The sequence below is a fragment of the Nematolebias whitei genome, chromosome 6 (assembly GCF_014905685.2).
Source record: "Nematolebias whitei isolate Nwh7 chromosome 6, NemWhi1, whole genome shotgun sequence".
NCBI lineage: Eukaryota > Metazoa > Chordata > Actinopteri > Cyprinodontiformes > Rivulidae > Nematolebias > Nematolebias whitei.
Window position 1 is genome coordinate 32,677,053 of NC_056503.1, and position 8,224 is coordinate 32,685,276.

Consider the following 8,224-nt stretch of genomic DNA (forward strand, 5'->3'; position numbering starts at 1 on the left):
CTCCACCCTTTACGGGTTTGTTTACGTGGTTGTTTTGTCCATTGTTTCATCGCTGCTGTGGTGTCTTGGTTAAGGAAGAGTGAGGGTGATGATAAATATGATGAATGTGGTTCTGCCCAGCTCTGACTGGAAGAAGGGCTCCTCCCTGAGCCTTGCAGATAAAGTGTTTTGTAGCGTATGGTGGTAGGGGAGAGTAAGAAGCATACAAAAATAAATAAACACAAAATCCCTCAAAGGTCACGCCACTTGAGTACCTTTCAATGTGTGAAACTCCTTTCCTGCATTATGTTGCATAAATGCAAACACACTTGGCCACTTGAGTAGAATTGCTGTAATAATGTTTGTTCTGCTGTTTTTAACAAACATGAAATGCAGAAGACATTAACCAATTACATGTGCTTTAAGTTAGTGGTGCAGCAAGGGTTACCCAGTGTTTTCACTTACCAGCGTGACTAATGGAAAGGAGTTTTGTTCTGTATCTGCAACAATGAAACCCTGCACTTTAACATATTGCTGCTGGCTCAGCAGGATCTGTCCTGCTCATTTAACCCCTTCACCTCATGTCCAGACCAGTTTTTCTACGCTAACTTGCTTTTACTCATTCATGTTCTAGGGCAGACATAAGGGCCTTAGTTCCCCCGTTTTTGCAGAACTGAATAATTTTCTTTTCCCGAATTATTATTAATCAAGATTTTCCTCAAAGTTTAGTTGCACGTGGAAGTCTTCTTTGTGGAGTACTCTTTTCTTTTTATAGGCGATCCAACAGCACAAACGACACAAAGAAGTTCACTGTCCCTTTTACAAGACTCAGGAGACACAATAAGTCAATGTGCGTGTTTGTGTGCCTACCGTAGTGTATGCATTTGCCCACATGCCTGTGTGTGTGTGTGTGTGTGCAGCCATTGCCGTGCAAATGTGTCTGCGAGACAGCAGTCTATTTACGAGCCACTGCAGCTGGTGTCTAGCGTCTGGACCCTGTCACGATCCCTGACACTGTCACTGGCTAACAAGTAGGACTTACTGTGCCAGGCAAGCACCCTCTCTCTTCTTTCTCCCCCTTCTGGTTTTACACAGTTTTTTTTTTTCTCCACTGTAAAATCATATATGATATATTTTTAAACAATTCTAATAAACGAAGCCATGAAGTTCTACTTTTTTAATAAGATAGGAGTACTGCAGGGTACAACCATGTTTAGAAGTTTCCTGTAGGCAGAAAAAGCATAATAAAATTAAGAAAGCACAACTTCCTTTTTATGAATTAGCTTCCATTTGCCAGACGAACATTATTTAAATGAATAATCTTCCTTTGACTTGTTGAATTTAGTCATCATGACTCTTCTCTCTTATCAGTTTTCTTTTTTCCAACTCGAGCCTTCCTGAAACTGTGACTGATCTAAACCACACAATGATTCAGGTCCTGGTTACACTTCTTCCACTAGTTCAGTTTACATATCTTTGTTTCACTTCTTCCTACACCCCTATGTGCAGATCATTCTTAGGCCAATTCCCTTTTCTACTCTTGTGCTTACACCTACCTTATGACCCCTAATTTCATATGGTTTGGAGTAACAGTTAAGATTTTCCAATGCAACATGAGTTCACAGTTGACAAAGTCAAATGTCGTCAGTCGTCACTGACTTATTTCACGAAAACGGACACCATACCTAATTGCCAATATAGACCGTTTCGACAAACGTCCTAAATATGTGCTCACAGGAAGTGTCATAGCCATGCTGGAAGACAAACCAAAAACAATACTAGAGGAGGCACATGGATTGAGACAAGTTTTATCTGTGATATTTATTTACTGAGTCTGATTTAGCAGAAACTGCAGAAAAAAAATGCAATGTGACCCATAAGTTAAAATATGTAGACACTTGAGTTGGCTGATGATCGATGATACTGATCGAAATTGAGGTTATTGAGCAACTTTCATTTATATGAATGTGAGGAAATAGACCAATGATCCAAGTCAATTGCCAATAATACAGAACAATAATGCAGAGCACAATAGATCAAAACTCAAAAGCAATAATTTCTTAATAAAGAAGTATGTTGCTATTTTCACCATTTTCTTAGTTGTGGACAAATGACAATAATACTAAACCAAATACATAATTTCACATCAAAACTAAACTTTTTTTTTTGCGGCAATACAACAATTTTATCAGGGAAAATGAATATTGTTTTGTTTTTATTTATGCTTGTTATGTATAATTGACATTAATACCAAAGGTATTGTATTGGAATAACTTCTGCTAAACATTACAATGTTTTCTTCTACTAGTAAATATATGTTTAATTGAGAAAATGCATTCATTGGGAAGGTTATTTGTAAGTGCACCTCATACCCCTTCATTTCACAGTGTGCATCGGAAAATATTCAATCCAGTTCATTTATATAGTGCCAAGTCACAGCAGAGTCATTTCAGGGCACTAACCAGAAACATTTGTTTATAAAAATAATAATTTAACATTATTTATCTGAGGAGCAGACTGCTTTGAAGTTAACTCAATCACAAACCTCTCATCTTGAGCAAGCATGAAGACGACAGTGGAAAGGAAAAACTCTCTTATGAGGAAGGAATCTTTAGCAGAACCAGGCTCAGGACAAGCATCCATCTGCTTCGACTGGCTGGGTTTGAGAGGAACAGATACACAATGGCAGGTCCAGAATCACATGTTAAGATTGAAATAGTATCAAATGAAAACTATAACATTTTAGCAAATCTTTTAAGGAAATGAGGTCAATTTATCCTCCAGTAGTCAAAGCCTATAGCAGCATAACAAACCAACCCTAACTATAGGATTTATCATAAAGGAAAGTCTTGAGCCCAGTCTTAAGACTGGACAATGTGTCAGCCTTACAGACAGAAACTGGAAGTTCGTTCCACAAGAGGAGAGGAGCCTGACAACTGAAAGACCTTCCCCCCATTCTGCTCTTGGAAACTCTAGGAACCGCGAGGAAACCTGCAGTCTGAGAGCAAAGTGCTCTGTTAGGAAAATATGGAACAATAAGATCTTGAATATAAGATGGAGCTAGGTTGTTGAGAGCTTTGTAGGTTAGAAGTAATATTTTGAATTCTATTCTGGACTTGACTGGGAGCCAGTGGAGAGAAGCTAAAACTGGAGAGATATGATCTCTCCCACCAACTGCAGTTAAGACTCTGGCAGCAGCATTTTTGATTAACTGAAGACATTTTAAAGAAGTATTTGGACACCCAGATAACAAACCTTTGCAATAGTCCAGTCTAGATGTTACAAATGCATGAGCAAGTTTTTCTGCATCATTTTTAGATAAGATGTTTCTAATTTTAGTGATATTACGCAGGTGGAAGAAGGCAGTTCTAGTAATGTGGGGGATAAAAGATGTTCTGATCGAAAATAACACTAAAATTTTTAACATTAGAACTGGAGGTCAGATTAATGCCATCCAAGGAGGACGAAAGACTGAAAAATTTATTACTAAGTTGCTCAAGTCCAAAAACTAAAACCTCAGTCTTGTCTGTGTTCAAAAGCAGAAAATTTAGGGTTTTTAAGGCTAGAAATCCATGCCCTTTCACTTGACGGGATGAATGTAACACCATACATCCTGTCATAAGCACTCAAAACGTAAAAATATAGCTGAAAAACGTAACGAGACGAGGTGAAATTGGATTTGGCCAAAACCACAGCTTATTCAATTAGTGGGTTTTAAAATTAGCCTCAGTGAGGCCCGTAGTTCTCTGGCTTCATCCTAGGTGTGGACATGTACAGTATTTCCTCTAAAATGTGAAATGTACTGTCTCCCAAATGAAGGTTTGAGTTCAAGTTGTATTGTCTCAAAATTACAAGTGTCAATAGTAGTGTTGTCTTTAGTAGTTAATGGCAAAGGAAGTGACGACAGTAAATGACCAATCATCTTCTTTTTTCTTTTTTTTTATAGCTAAAACCAATTTTGACCAAATTGATTTTTTTCTTTTCTTCATTAACTTCATGCCAATGGACTCATCTAAAACTGCTGTTCTATCTGAACTTCTGTTGGTTTCTGAGCATCACTATTTTCTTCCTAACTGGCTCATTGTATATAAGAGTTTCTTTTTTTCATGATAATATGGGGTCATTTTGAAGATAAGTTTAAATCCCTGCTTATCTTTTTCTTCTTCTGCAGCTCAACCCTCCCTCCTCCCTTTGGGTTTGCTGAGCTTATCAGTGTTCCCCCTCTTGGCTGCATTACTTTTAGTGCTTTTCCACGGGGCCTCTTTACCTCCCCTTTTTCTGGGCGAGTCCAGGGTTCCCCCTTTGGGCTTTGCTCAGCATTATTACTTTTGGAACCAGTCCACATTTAGCTGGAATCACCAGAACTTTTGTTTGTTTCACTGTAGGATTTTTCTACTATCTCTGAAACTGAAAGATACTTTCTCCCAGTGTGTGTATACTGTAGCACTTAATTAATTCTTGCAGTGGCACATGTATTTTTGTGGGCCTTTTTCTAGCCACACAATATAATCCTTTTTGAAACACTTTGTAAACTTTTCATAATCACAGGTCACTTTTTCCCCTATCTAAAAGATCGTCGAGCTGCGTTCTTCTTCCCGTTTTGCATCTGAATATTACCACTCCTGGAAACATTTTATTGTGGTCGTGAACTACATTTAGCGTTACGTTGAAAAGCAAATAATTTCTTAGAGTGCACACCTTTTATCTGTTTTTATCACAATAGAAAAATATGTTTAGCTCAGTAAGGTTTAGACAAAAAGAAGACACACACATGCAGAAAAGGGTTAGAAAAGCAGCCAAGGGAGAGTTGCAATAGGTGAAAAGTTGAAAAGTGAACATATTGACAGAGTTCTGACGTAAAAAAAGAGCATGTGCACATTAGAAAAGATGATTGAGTGTTTGAGGGGGAAAATGGTAACTTTCAGAGTGAGAGTAAGAGCAGGGGAGCATTGTCAAACAAAGAGAGTCCTGAGTCAGCAGCAGAGCAGTTTTCTCCCCAGGCAGCTGGGTAGAGCTACATCACTCTCTCTCTCCCTCCCGCTCTGTCTTGCTTTACCCCTTCCCTCCTCTTTCCATTCTGTGTTTTTGCATGCTATTTCTTGCTCTCTCCACTCTTCCTTTTCGTTCTCTAGCTGCAGTAAGAACAGGAAGCTCCCTTCGTGCACAGCGAACTGGTAGACAAAGTTCTGAAAAGAGCAACTGGGGTCAATCTTACCTCTCAGATTTCTCCTCCCCCACCGTTTACCCGTTACTTGTCAAGGGAATAATTACAGTAGACTCCTTTTTAACATAATTTTGATTATCTTCCCAGTCCTGATGAAACTTTGTCTTGAGTGTAGGAGCGATCATAAGACTTGCACATGACTTAATTTATCATCATAAACGGCTCATTAGTTTCCCAAACAGATTGTGGAGGACAGATACTCCTTTATATTCTGAACTCTTTGTCCGGACACATTTGGCTTTTCTGAGTTTTCAGAAATCATTCTGTGAAAGAGTGTATTTTAAAGTCTATTTCACAAATGATTGACCCCATTTTTATTTGTTATAACTTGTGTGTGTGTCGGGGGGGGGGGGCTGTCTGCAAAAAGTGGGTTAGAGTAAAAGGCACTTGTTGACATGGTATTACTTTTACACCTCTCCAGAGTTCGGCTAAAGGCTTGCCTTGTTGGAAACCAAAAAGGGGGGAGCATAAAAAGAGCTGAGAAAAGAGAGCGGTTGGAAGCGTGGGGGTGGGGTAGTGTAACTGTCCAATATATCCTTTAAAGTTGGCCTAGGCAGCGAGGCTTGGAGGATTGGTCTCCATAAAAGACGGTGGTTTCTCCTTCCCTCAAATCACACTCTCACTCACGGACTTTACTATGGTCTCTCTCTCTCTCTCCCTTTTTTTCCCCTCCTTTATTTCTCAATCCCGCCTTCCTCCCTCCCCCCACAGTTGGAGTAAGAGTATGACAGTGAGACAGTGCCCTGCCAGCCCCTCTGGCAGAGTCATCATTCTTAGCAGTGCTAAATCACAACCTCCAATAGCTAGACAAACATGTCACACTTGCAGAGGGAAAAGGAGAACGAGAACGAAAGAAAAAATGGGCATAAAACATATAAGAAATCAAGAGTAGTGCTTTATGGCAGACTCAGGCCAAATAAAAGGCTTACGTTCTGCACAGAAACAAAAGGACGATGAGCATGTGTGAAACTGGGATATCACTTTGAGTTTTACTGCCAGCCCAGATTTTATTAAGGGCTGCTTTAGAGGACTTGGGCTGGGTTGGAGACAATACACGAGGGTCCAAAAGAAGATTATCCAACAGGGTCAAAATTTGGCTGCAATCCAAAGTACCCCCTTCCTCTTCTCTTCTGTCTTTAACAGAGATCAGATTGTTACTGTGTTTTGGCAGTGACTTATATATTAACTGGTTTTATTCCTTGTTAAAATTAAAATTAGTTGCTTCCACAGAAATGTAATAGTTATTCTATAACCATATGTTTCCTTATGCAAAGGTTTTTATTTTTAAGAGTATAAATACTTTGTTTGTTCTCTTTAGCCCCTCTCCTAACCATTATTCTGGTTAGGAGAGTATTCTGGTTACACCTCTGTCCAGCAAAGTTATTCTTTTCACACTGGCTGTGCTTAAGATCGACAACATCCCCAAGGTTTGAAATAAATGCTTTAGATCAAAAGAGTAATATTTTACTGTATATTCTTGACCTGAAATCACTGATGTTGTAGAGTGTTATGCCATTTATAAAAACTCATTCAATCAAAAACCCAACTTACCTGTTTGTGTGGGTGTGTGCATGCATGTGTGTTTTTGCAAGCTCATGTGTGCATAGTTGATGCTAATAGAATTCTGCTGTCCAACTCACAGCTGTGTCCTGCTGATGAGTCCCAGGAGGCTCCAGCATGTGTCTATGGTTACTATGTTGAGGCTCTAGCATGAAACCATGTGTAGATCATTACTCTCTCTCTCGCTTTCTCTCTGTCCCGCTATCTTCTAGTTTGTCTTGCTCCCCCCTCAACCCTCTACTCAACCCCCTCTTTTTCTGTTTCCCCTCACACTGCCAAAGCTCCAACTTATACTACTCTGCACTCATCTCAGGCCAGGCCTCTGTATCTCTTTAGCTGAGCCAAGTGAGTATTTCAGTACAGAGATTTACGCAGCTCCTCACACCAGCATGCATTTACAAATGGATGACAGCTATACAGTCTTTTTGCAGAGTCAGCAAACTCAAATGTTTTTTTTTTTTTTTTGAGAAGTTCTGGCAAATTCACCTAGCACAAACTATACAGTGTAACATTAGGAAATTACTTATAGGTTGTTGTTACATTTAAGGACTTTTATTTTTCATTATGCTGCATTTGTGGGAAAAACAAACGTACCTCATTATCTGAGGGACTCAAACTTGAAAAATAAAGGTATTGTTTAAATACAAAATAATTAAATATACCATAGTACATTCATTCAACCTTTATTTATACAGGTTAGTCTCATTGAGCCACGAGGACTTGTTTACAAGAGAGACCGGTTTTAAACAAAGAACACAGATGATGTACAGACAACAAAAGACAATCATATAAAAAACATATAAAATGAAAATGTAAATAAAATAAATTATATAACAACGAAACAAAAAATGAGGCAGCACGGTGGCGCAACTGGTAGAGCTGCTGCCTCTCAGCGAGCAGGTCCCTGGTTCAAACCCCGGTCCAGGGGCCTTTCTGGGTGGAGTTTGCATGTTCTCTCCGTGCATGCGTGGGTTTTCTCCGGGTACTCCGGTTTCCTCCCACAGTCCAAAAACATGCATGTTAGGCTGATTGGTAACTCTAAATTGTCCCTAGGTGTGAGTGAGAGAGTGAATGGTTGTTTGTCTCGTTTGTCTCTATGTGGCCCTGTGATGGACTTGCGACCCGTCCAGGGTGTACCCCGCCCCTCGCACAGTGATTGCTGGACATGGGCACCAGCGACCCCCGTGACCCAAAAATGGAATAAGCGGGTAAAGAAAATGGATGGATGGATGAAACAAAAAATGGCTACAGTAGTCCCTTGCTACTTCACCGTTCGACTTTCACGGACTCGCTCTATCGCGGTTTTTCAAAGTAAGATTGGACAGGACACACAATTGGCTGACTGATGGATGAGCTGCACAATCGGCATAGATTTTTTTATTTAAAATAAATTATTTTAAATGATTTAGCACCTGGGCAGCACGGTGGCGCAACTGGTAGAGCTGCTGCCTCTCAGCGAGC

The 8,224-nt window shown here is 39.8% G+C and overlaps 1 protein-coding gene across 1 annotated transcript in view; it reads left to right on the plus strand.

The window, feature by feature from the left end:
- ift80 (intraflagellar transport 80 homolog (Chlamydomonas)) overlaps positions 1 to 8,224 on the plus strand; it is a 110,058-nt gene that overhangs the window by 18,881 nt on the left and 82,953 nt on the right. The gene's annotated exons all lie outside the window — the stretch shown is intronic.